The 11,981-nt window shown below is 45.9% G+C and overlaps 1 pseudogene; it reads left to right on the top strand.

Moving 5' to 3' along the window:
- The first annotated feature begins 7,423 nt into the window (after positions 1 to 7,423).
- LOC136507739 (probable receptor-like protein kinase At5g20050) lies at positions 7,424 to 8,510 on the top strand (annotated as a pseudogene).
- Positions 8,511 to 11,981: the final 3,471 nt, after the last annotated feature.

Genomic DNA, 11,981 nt, shown 5'->3' with positions numbered 1-11,981 from the left:
ATCCTATGTGTGGTATCTCAAGGGCTACAAGTGGTGTCATTCCAACAATCAAGTGATGTCCATAAAAATACAAGATTCAAGCCTCAACCATCTACCCCAAATGCAAACCTTTGCATCAATGAGAAGTACACCTTTTATGGAAATTGATGATAAAGGGGGAGAGATTGTACAAAGATATAAAAGCTTTGGGAGAGATTGAGACAAAGAAGTAGAGGTTGGACATAGACATGGACAAAGAGGGGGAGCAACATTGAAGAAAAGAGATGGATCAAAATTCTTGGACAAGAGAAGCACACAAGTAGGGGGAGCAAGCTCATAAACTTTGATTGGTTGTATTTGATATGTGCATAGTCATGTGCTTGCTTGCATTGCATAAGTTTTTAAATTTGATATGCATGCTTGTGTGGTGTATGCTAGTTGTAGAACTTGAATGATGATTTGATAACTAGCATGTATAGGATGGTAGCTAGACTTGTATTTCTACATGTGGTACTAGAACCTTGCTTATAATATTGATCTCATGGGGTTTCTAGTATTTTTGTTGTCTAGCTACTCATGGTGCTAAGGATGGTGTTAAAAGTGCAACTCTGATTGGTATCACACTTTAAAGGTTTATTCTATGCATAAGTGCGAGCTTTAAACTAAACCCTCTAGCACATATGTTGGGGGAGCTAATACTACCATTTTAGGTTTGTGGTACTTGTCCAAAATCATTTACACATGGTAAAATTGCTTGGGCAAGCAACATGAATCTAAAAGAGCTTAATTTCCATATCTTTGTAGAGTTGTCATCAATTACCAAAAAGGGGGAGATTGAAAGGTCCTTATTTGGTTTTGGTAATTGAGTAACAACCCTAGGTGGACTAATTGTGTTTATATGAGATACATAGGTGATTAGTCCACATGTACATGTGTGTGAGCAACATATGCCATGGAGGTAGAAATGGCTCAGAGATGTTGCAAAGCTCACACATGTGATGATGAAGGAGCTCATTGCACATGAGACATGACATTGAGTCATGTGATCAAGGTGGAGAAGATCAAGACATGACTTGGCTTGATGGACCGGTTGCAAGCGTGAAGGGCAAGTTGGAGGCTTTGGAGCGATGGACCACGTGGCGGTGAAGTTTGAGCAAGACTTGGAGCCGATGGATGAAGGCAACGGTGAAAAGCAAGTGAAGTCAAGATCGATGAACCAATATAATCACATGATGATATGAAGTGGATCATATCATTGTTGATCGTGTTGGTGCATGTGTTGCATTGATATTGGAGGAGATGAATGGAATGCGCAAGGCAAATGTATAACCTAGGGCATTTCATTTTACCGGTCATAGGTGTGTAGAGAAGTTGATGACCGGGTTTAGGATAGATGGCCATACTATCAAGAGGGGTAAACTTGTTTGCATATCGGTCATCTAGTGTCACTCGAGTGATCTAACTTTGCATCATCGCTAGGATCGAGTAGCGTGGCAAGTTGAGTGGCTAACTCCTTAAAAATGTTTGTGAATAGCTAACGCACATACACATGATGGTGTTGGCACATTTACAAAGGATAAGAAGTTAGAGTTGATGTGGATCAACTTAGTGAAGAAACGGAGGTGAAACAGGTCACTGGAAGTAACTGGACTCTGCGCAGCGCAGCGACCAGACGCTAGCTAGCGAGTCCGATCATGTGTTCTAGTGAAGGCGCAGGCGTCGATCTTCGACTGGACGCTGGGCGAAGAAGTAACCGGACACACAGTGGTCGAGTCTGGTCAGAGTGGCATACACTAACGTAGGCAGACACGAGAAGTCAGAGAACGACCAGACTCGGGCTCTGCGTCTGGTCACAAAAAAGCGTCTCTGGAACCTCTCTAGAAACGATCGGACTTAGGCGATGGCGCGTCCGGTCTTGGCGTTGTGCTGTGTTTTATCATCACTTGATCGTTGGCGTGCGGCAGCCGACCATTGAGATCAAGTGACTTAGGTTGAACGGAGGCGACGCATGGCGTGCATCTGTTGACCGAACGCTGGACCGAGTGTGTCCGGTCGATACGACCGACGTGTCCGGTCGCCCCGAGCAGTGCCCAGTGAAAGGGTACAACGACTCTATTTTCGTGGGGGCTATAAATAGAAGGGGGTCTCGGCCATGACAGTTGCAGAGCACCTTGCGAGACTTTGTGTCCATGCTTAAGAGTGCTTAGGAGCCCTCCATCTCACATATGCTTGATAGTGATCATTCGATTGTGTGAGAGAGCAATTCTAGTGCGATTGTATCGTGAGGTTGCATCGAGTGGCACTAGGTGATCGAGTTGCAAGCCGGTGGTGCTTGTTACTCTTGGAGGTTGCCACATCCTAGACAGCTTGATGGTGGTCTCCATCGAAGCTCGCAAGAAGCTTGTGCGGTGCTCCAAAGAAGTGCTTTGTGAGGGGCATTGTGCTCGCCCCGCGGGAGCCGCGAAGAGCAACTCTAGTTGAGCGTGTCATTGAGCTACCCTCACTTTTGGGGTAGGTTCTTGCGGTGCCCGACGTACGGGCTTGGCGGGTGATGCCAGTTAGCTGCCGAACCACCAAGTGAGCGATCGATACAACAGGGAATAGCGTGTTGGCAAGCACGTGAACCTCGGGATAAAAAATCATCGTGTCATCCTTGAATTCCCATTGGTTTGCATCCTCGTTACACAAGCTTATATTTACTTCATTTACATTGTGCTTGTATAGTTGCTCTTGTAATTAGTTAGCTTGTGTAGCTCACTAGTTAGCTTCTTGCTTGTGTAGCATAGAAGTAGCTCCCTTGCGTGGCTAATTTGATTTGTGTAACCTTGTTAGTCACATTGCTTAGTTTGTGTAGCTAAGCAATTTGCGCTCTATAATTTGGCTTGTGTAGCCTTGTTATTAAACATTGCTAGTGAGCTTAGGTGGCTTTGTGCTTTTGCTTACTAGCATGTGTAGGAGCTCCCCTGTTGCTTGAAGTACTAGTGGCATATGTTTGTGTGACATTGCTTCTAGAATTGATTAGGTGATCTCTAGCTAGCCCGACACCTTAGTTGCATAATTAGGATCTTTGAAGGTGCTAGAGAACATAGATAGAGGGGTGTAGTCTTGGCTAGACCGATAGTTTTAATTCCGCACTTATTTCGGTTAGCCGACACGATTAAGTTTAAGAAAGGAGTATTCACCCCCCCTCTAGTTTGCCATCTCAACCTTACAGGTGCCAGATCCGGCCCCAGGGGCCCTGGATCCGGCCGGTCGGCCACTTCTCCTTGCTGGAGATGCAAAGGGCAAGGGATGACGGTGGAGGAGGGAGGTGGGAGGGAGGCGGAGCTACCGACCTCTAGCTCCCACTTTTTGGGGCTGCCACTGGCCGCACGCGCGCCGGAGGATGGTGACGGTGGCTGGAGTGGAGGCGAGGGCGTTGTGTTTTGGGCGCCGGTGATGGTTGCCCCCCGAGTCGCCCGTTGTGGGGCGCTCGGGGGAAGGGAAGGGGGCGCTCAGGAGAATAACAAGCTCATCGTGCGTCGTTGCTTGCCACCAGCAGTTTTCCACTATCTCCACCTCGCCCTCGCCCACAACGTCGGCGCCAATTTCTCTTGTCGTTCTGAGTTTCCTTTTCTCGTAGGTTCCATGTTATACAAGATTCGGTATTCTCCTTATCATTAGAATTCAGTTGTATAGTACTCTCTCAGTCCTAAAGTAAAAGGAATCTAGTTTTGTTCTTAGTTTAACTATAGTAACTTTGATCAAGTTTATACAAAAGAAAAAAAATAATATAAACCCATCGGAATTTTTTTCCAGATGGGGGTTTACCTGCTATGGCGTGGGTAACAAGAGGAAGATCACCTACTGCATATAAACCCATCCGATTTTTTCCCATTTTTATTCTTTTTTTAACTTTTATTTTAAAATAACCTCACTTTTTTCTTTTTATTTTTAATCCTTGTGGTCTTGGCAACTCCCCATGTGCGACAAAATCACTATGTCGCACCACGGCCCACGTGCGTTGGCACAGCATTTTGTCGCACCAATGATAATGACATGGCAAGACTCAATATTAGAAAAATCATATATTTTTCATATGATGTAGGATGAAGATGATTTATATATGAAAAATGATCTATAACTTTTTATTTTTGATTTTTTTTTTCATTTGAGCTCGTTAAGATGTTAAATGTATGGTTAAGTTAGCTAGATGTAGAAAGCTTTTGTGTAGCTCAGCTAGTTGGGTTCCTTGTGGTGGAACCTGTCCACCCGGGTTTAAGTCCCGGCTTGACACGAGTGCTCGTATTTTCCTGGATTTATTCCAGAATTTAACGGTGCTATTCTTTCAGTGGTAGGCGATATGCCCGTCGATAGCGAGGCGCTTGTGGTGACTTCGTCAATCTCAAGATTTGTCGGTCCAACTCAGTTTTTCGGAGGTACTCATAGGGTAGGGAGTGCGTGCGTGCATTCATAGGGGTGAGTGTGCGCTCGTGTACGTAAGTGTCTACATCTATAACTGGATCTCGCAAAAAAAAAAGAGTAGCAAGCATTATGCGGCTTTGTTGCCCCAGGCACCTGTGTCCTTGGGACCCTCAGAATGCTGATTGTATTAACGTTGGTGTCTCGTCAATCTCAAAAATGACCGGTCTAACTCAGTTCTTCGGTGGTGCTCGTAGTGGTAGGGTGTGCGTGCGTGCAATCACAGGAGTGAGTGTGCGTTCGTGTATGTGAGTGTCTTTATCTGTAACCGGGTCTCGCAAAAAAGGTGTAGCAAACATTCTGCGGCTTTGTTGGGCCTGGCACCTGTGTGTGCTTGGGACCCTCTGAATGTCGATTGTATTAATGTTGGTGTCTAGTTAATAAAGCCTCTCTTTACTCAAAAAAATATGCTAAAAAACAATACAAAATTTTAGTAGCATAATACTCGCCTACATGCGCTCGTCGTCTTAAAAAAATAGTTCTTGTACGGTGTTAAATAAAGATACTTTTTATATGAGTGTTATATATAGCTCTCGACGACATAGACAACTTTATTATAGTTTTGAGTTTCTATATTTAAGATCGATAAAATGTTAAAAAAAATAACATAACATTTCGGCAGCATATTATCCTCGGGATTGCGGTGCAGCCTGACTAGTTTTAGAGGCCCAAACTAATTGTAGCCCAGACCAACATCGAGCTCCAGTGTAACGCCACGGCCTGCTCGAGCGGCACAGCTTCTAGATGCCGAGACATCATGCATCCCTTCTGTCCGTTCGACCAAATGCTGCTCCGCTCCCCTGCCTGTGCGGCGTAGCGCGGACTACCAGTAGTTTCGGGTCCAGGTGCTCTTCCGTGCAACCCAACGTGGATAGATGACATGTGGATACACAACCTCTCACATAACACTGTTGAATCATCCGAAATAATTCAAAAGTGGAACAGCCGAACATGTGCCAGTGGCCTGTCTGATTTGGTTGTGTATCCACATGTCATCTATCCACGTTGGGTTGCACGGAAGAGCACCTGGACCCGAAACTACTGGTAGTCCGCGCTACGCCGCACAGGCAGGGGAGCGGAGCAGCATTTGGTCGAACGGACAGAAGGGATGCATGATGTCTCGGCATCTAGAAGCTGTGCCGCTCGAGCAGGCCGTGGCGTTACACTGGAGCTCGATGTTGGTCTGGGCTACAATTAGTTTGGGCCTCTAAAACTAGTCAGGCTGCACCGCAATCCCGAGGATAATATGCTGCCGAAATGTTATGTTATTTTTTTTAATGAGTAAAGAACTGATCAGCCGAACACCCGCGTATCCCTGTAGTCGGACATCCGGTCTTCTCCTCAGGCCACGCGTCAACCCCATACGTGATGGGGTAGCACGGGAGAGCTCCTGTATGGCTGTACCCTATAGGGTCCACCCAATTTATTTCTGTAGTTTTGTGAATGAAGTTTTTAACTCTTACTAAATGAACTTACTGTTTGAAAACCGTTTCAATCACGACGTTGTTCTCAACTAGTCTATCAAACATGGTTCAAATTGAACAGATTCATTCTTCGCTCGGGAAACCTACCTTTATTCTTTTTCTTTCTTTAATTAAAGCATTAAACAATTTGAATAAATATACTATTACAGCAACTAAAAGATTTCCCAGAAGTCACAAGCAAATAACTAAAAGGATTTAGTGTGAAGGCATGTTTAATTTCCTGGATTATTTGATTTATTTAAATTTCCTGGACTATATTTCCTTTTTCTTCCTACGTAGGCTTGGAATTCTGGAAGCTTCTATGATTTGTGACAAAAGTGCCTCAACACATGATGACTAACAAAGGAAGCTCACTAAAATCTGAGTGCCTCGGTTGCGTAAAGAATAGTTCAAGAGTATGTGCAGTAATATAATTAGTATATAGGGAAGAGAGATGACCAAGAATGCAAACAGTAAAGAGAAGAACCTGATGATCACACCAAATACAAGTAGATGTCAACACTAAAGCGAGCCTGACCAAGAATTTGTATGTACAAACATTACATTTCGAAAGTGATCGAATTGACCTCGTTTTTCTTTTAAAATGAAAGTCACTTGATTTTGAACGACTTTTGTCTTCGGCTCAGGCTTGTTAAGCCCGGTTTGAAGTTAAGTCTCAAACAATTCATGTACATCTTCATGATATCCTTTGATTAAGTTTGCATACTCTTTATTCCTCGTCAATATTCCTATAACTTGTGAACAACTTATCATAGGGATCCCATGTTATCTAGGTAATTGAAATATGAAATATAGTAGGATTAAAAAGAACCTTGCTCTCTCATGTATAGAACTTGGGATTTATTTTACAAAATCAAAATTCAAATAGCATGCTCCTCAATGATATTTAAATTTCTACTAGAGCCATATCTAGTTATATGTGTTTAAACCTTCTACATATGCTACTTGTTATCGCATTGAGTTTTGTCAAGTCTTGTTGACCCTTATTGAGAAAGTTATCATGCTTCTAAAATTAAGATCACGTACACACCACATATACGTGCTGCTCCTACACTGGGAGTACGCAAAAACATGCTTCCATTATCGTGGTTATATCCTCGTATTGCGTCTGGAAGTTTCACTCTACTATCCTGCACTGTACGAGAACCATCTTATTACATGGTTTAATGGTGGCAATCCTATTGTCTGTGATCATAATTACCTATGTTCTTCAAGATTACCAAGACATTGCAGTATGGCTAGTCGTTCAATTAGTATCCTACAACGCCGTTGGTTGCCTACAAGTTTGCAACGCCTCTGGTCGGAAGGACAAGGCTATCGCCGCTGGATTTCTTATACTTGTTCTGCTTGTCTTCCTCCTATCCTCGTTTGACAACACCAATCTTCGTCCCTCCCTCATTTTCTGGGCCAATATCATGGCTATATCCTCGTACTGTCTCTTGAAGCTTTATCCTTGGCTCCGACGACGATGCCTTCTTCATCATGCTCCTGATGCTGCCATGGCGCCGCCACGCCAACCGGCACCGCAACCGCAAGACGAAGCAGTGCTTGAACTCCAACAGACCCCGTATCGCATAGAATGCGCCCCCAAGGAATTCTCAAGTGATGAAATCCAAGCCATGACGCAAGACTTCCGAAGCATGGTAGGGCGAGGCACCGGCGGCTCCGCCCAGGTCATCCGAGGGAACCTCGACGACGGCACGCCCATTGCCGTCAAGAGGATCAACATCCACGGTGGAGGCACCGTGGCCGGTGAGGAATAATTCAAAAGAGAGGTCTCCATCATCGGCAACGTGCACCAGCGCAGCCTTGTGCGCCTCCTCGGCTACTGCTTCCAGCGCGGGGGCGGCCTCTACCTGGTCTACCCATTCTACGGGAACGGCTCGCTGGACAGGTGGCTCTTCCACGGCAGCGAGGAGCAGAGGCGCCTCCTGACGTGGCCCAAGAGGTGCTGCATCGCCGTCGATGTGGCCAGGGCGCTCGCGTACCTCCACAACGAGTGCCGCCGGCAGATCTGAACCTCGATATCAAGCCGGGCAACATCCTCCTCGACGGTGACCTCTGTGCGTACGTCTCCGACTTTGGCATCTCCATGTCCTAACCCGGGACCTGACCAGCGTCATCAACACCCGCGGGAGGAGCACCTTCGGCTACATGGCACCAGAGATGCTCGTCAATGCGGTATCGGACAGGTCCGATGTGTTCAGCTACGGCATGACCCTTCTCGAGCTCATCAGCGGGCGCCGGAACTTCGATCCCTCGTCATGGGCGACGCCGGACCCAAACCTCGCACGGAACTTGCGGGAGAAGATGGTGCAAGGCGAGCACATGGAATTGGTGGACGCAGCCATGGCGGTGGCTGTAGACGATGTGGAGGCGGTGAAGACGGTGGTGAAGGTGGTAGTCTGCTGCATCCAGCACGAGCGGGACATGAGGCCCACCATGCAAAATGTGGTGGATATGCTCGAATACCGGGTCGTCGTCAATCTCCCGCCGAAGGCCCGTCGTACATCATCTTCTACTGTAAATTTGTCGGAGCCACATTCGATTTCAGAGCACGCCGTCATCGACATGCACAGTGGGTGACGCGAGTGGATGGGCCGGGGTCTCTCCACTTCAGATGTTCTTCTCCAAGCATTTAATCATTTTATGTAGTTATATGTGCACAATTGATCATAGGATTTCTTATTCCAAATTTAAAACCATTTGTAAATTATCAAACGAAGTAGTCATGTTTTCTGAATTTGCTCAGAGCCTCAGAGGGTTTACGTTGGCGAATCTTCAAGAATTTAACGACGATGTTGTGCATTCAGGGCCTGCAGTCATGTTTTCTGAATTTGCTCTAGTTTCTATCTACTGTGGTGACATCACAGGCCCTTTCGCTATATGTGATGTGTTTTATTTAGACCAAAGTCCATGGTCCCACATTATTATAGAAAGCAAATTGAGTTTTGCTTGGAAACCAGCTTACATTGGCCAGTTCAAAAGGTGGCCATGGCAAAACACTCAATATGTGCTGTGTTTTGATCGTGAGGTCGGAGAAGGCAAGCTCCTAGCCAATTGCAACGTGTGTGATTCACATTACAAAGAACACATGAATCATTATCTAAAAAACAGAACACATGAATATTGATATATGAGTCTTCATCATGACTTGAAATGAGACAGGCCAAGTAGACGTACGTTACCGAGATGTCCGGATGACTGCCAGCTGCACATCGTGTCTCCTAAAATATCACTTTGAACTTTTCTTGTACAATATACTTATCGACATACCATATTCAGCATAACATAATTTTCTCGCAGTTTCCATGATCGTGATTTTCGGCTTTTCCATAGAGTGGACCCACGTACGAGAGAGCACATGCACCACTCACTATTCTGTCAATGCTAACATGTCATGTGCCTCAAGGCAGTTAACCCCGTGACGTAGGGAACAACCGTATAGCTAGTGGCCCTACTTGACTAAGAGGTGGCAAGAATTTTGCTACAGTTTTATCCCACCTCTATTATGTACCTCTCGGTTTGCCCCATTTTATTCCATTCCCGGCATTATTGCAGGTATCTGTAGAATCATGTTCAGGTGGGGACTATTGTCCCCCGGTTACTTCTTTTTACCTTGCAGATATGTTTCAACTTTATTTGATCATTTGGCTGGCTGCCACCTCTTGAGTTTGACTCTTAAGCCTTGTGAAAAATTGAAAACCTGCTGTTCTCCCAAATATAATACCTTTAAGTTGCATCATCGTCTCCCCCGTTTCTTTGTTCTCTACTTTACCTTGGAGACAAATAGAAAGCTTTCACACATCTAAATATGGGCTCCCATGTCAGGCCAAGCAGGCCCAGTGAGGCCCAGCGTTGTGCCCGGGCTGGCCTCGGCCTCTTCCTGTACACGCCGCACGTGTGGGGTGGCACGCGAGCTAGGGGGAGCGGCCACCGTACCCCCTCAATTCCCTTCCCAGGGCGGAATCCGGACTAGATGGAAGGTTGGGATAAAAATAAGAAAATAAATAGAGTTTTGTTTAGAAAATAAGATTGAGTTTGTTTATTAGGAAAAGAGGTTGGTTTGACAGAAAAGGAGAAGTCCTAATCTATAAGTACCCGTCCTTTAGTTTGCTTGGAATACAAGTCCCTTAGAGAGACTATAAATACTGGGGGTATGTAATCGCTTTGATCTTAAGCAAGAATAGAGCAATGGCTGCTTCCATCTATTCCAATGCAATACCGATAGTGTGATATTTATTTTCCCATCGGTGAAGGCAATACTGATAGGGAAATCTTGGTTTCCAATAGTGTTAGGTGACGTCTAGGTTCCGTTATGTTAGGTGCTCGGTAGCGAAGTCCAAGCTAGGGGCACGCCATAAACTTCAATCGGGCCATTGAGCGACATCTCTATCAGAGTCTATCGGTCATCGTCTGAGAACCCTAGGGAGAGTACTCATTGGGACAATTGTTAGAACCTCATCATTTCAGTAGATCGGTAGATGAACTTTCATGGCCCGCTCCCATCATGCCTGGTATATGTGGGGAGGGGGATGCGCTTGCGCCCACCTTTTCTTCTTCTTCGCCTCTTTCATCTTTCTTGCGTACCCCATCCATCGGAAACCCTTGTCTTGCTACCATCTCCATGTTCTTTTAGCTGCGTGCTCACCCCCATCATCACCAATGCTAGATCCAAGGCCTAAGACCTCCTCTGCGCCCTCAATCATGTTGTCAAGGGAGGAGATAATCTTCATGTGGTACATTGGAGGAACTCAATAGTATCAAGGGCACGGCTTTTCAAGATGGTGGAAGACGTATTGCTACTATCGGAACTCATCAGATGGAGGGTAGCCAAGGGGAAGGAGTTCCCTTCACCTGACACTAGGAGCAGGAGCCAGAGGAAACCGCAAGGGCATTCTATCGCATGATGGAGTCGGCTAAGAGGCCCCTTCATGACAAGACAAATGTTTCTCAACTCGATGCCATTGGACGCTTAATGGGGTTAAAGTCCATGCATAACATGAGTCGAGACTGCTTCGATAGTATGCTGGCAGTTTTTGGGACCCTGCTTCCGGCATATCACGCGCTACCGAAGAACATGTACGAGTCAGTGAAGCTCCTCAAAGCTCTTAAGATGCCGTATGAGCAGATACACACTTGTGAGAACGGGTGCGTCCTCTTTAGGAAAGAACACGCAGAAGCAAAGTACTGTCCAAAGTGTAAGTCCTCTAGGTATGTGGAGGTAGAATCTAGTGATGGGCAGAAGAAGCAGCTTGGAATCCCCATGAAAGTCCTACGGTACCTTCCGTTCATACCGAGACTCCAACGGCTATTCATGAGCGAGGAGTCCACGAAACAGATGACATGGCACAAAAATGACATCCGATACAATCCTGACAAGATGTTACATCCATCAGATGGTGAAGCATGGCAAACATTTGATGGCATTTATGCTGACCTCTAGAGGCTCGTAATGTGCGTGTTGCTTGCGTTTGCAACAGATGGGTTCAATCCTTTTGGAATGATGGCGGCCCCATACACTTGTTGGCCAATCTTCGTTATCCCCCTCAATCTCCCCCTCGGCGTCCTTCTTCAACGTCAGAACATATTCTTGTCGCTGATAATTCCTGGTCACCCAGGGAAACATATGGGTGTGTTCATGGAGCCTTTGATTGATGAGTTGATCAGTGCATGGGATCACGGGGAACTGACATACGACCGTGCTACAAAGAGAAACTTCACAATGCATGTTTGGTACCACTACTCGATGCATGACTTTCTGGCGTATGGTCTATTCAGCGCCTAGTGTGTCCACGGGAAGTTCCCATGCCCGGTATGCAAGGCAGCTCTGCAGTTCATTAGGTTGAAGAGTGGTGGCAAGTTTTCCTCATTCGACAAACATCGACAATTCCTCCCTCTTGACCATGCATTCAGACGAGACATTAAGAACTTTACGAAAGGTGTCGTAGTGACAGACCCTGAACCGCAGAAGATGACTGGCACCGAGGTTCTTGCTCAGATAGATGGTCTTGTCGCCAAGGAAGACGGAGTTGGTTTCATGGGGTATGGTGTTCA

This window comes from Miscanthus floridulus, chromosome 15 (genome assembly GCF_019320115.1).
Source record: "Miscanthus floridulus cultivar M001 chromosome 15, ASM1932011v1, whole genome shotgun sequence".
Lineage (NCBI taxonomy): Eukaryota > Viridiplantae > Streptophyta > Magnoliopsida > Poales > Poaceae > Miscanthus > Miscanthus floridulus.
Note: the sequence above shows the minus strand (reverse complement) of the source record. Positions and strands in the feature narration are given on the sequence as shown.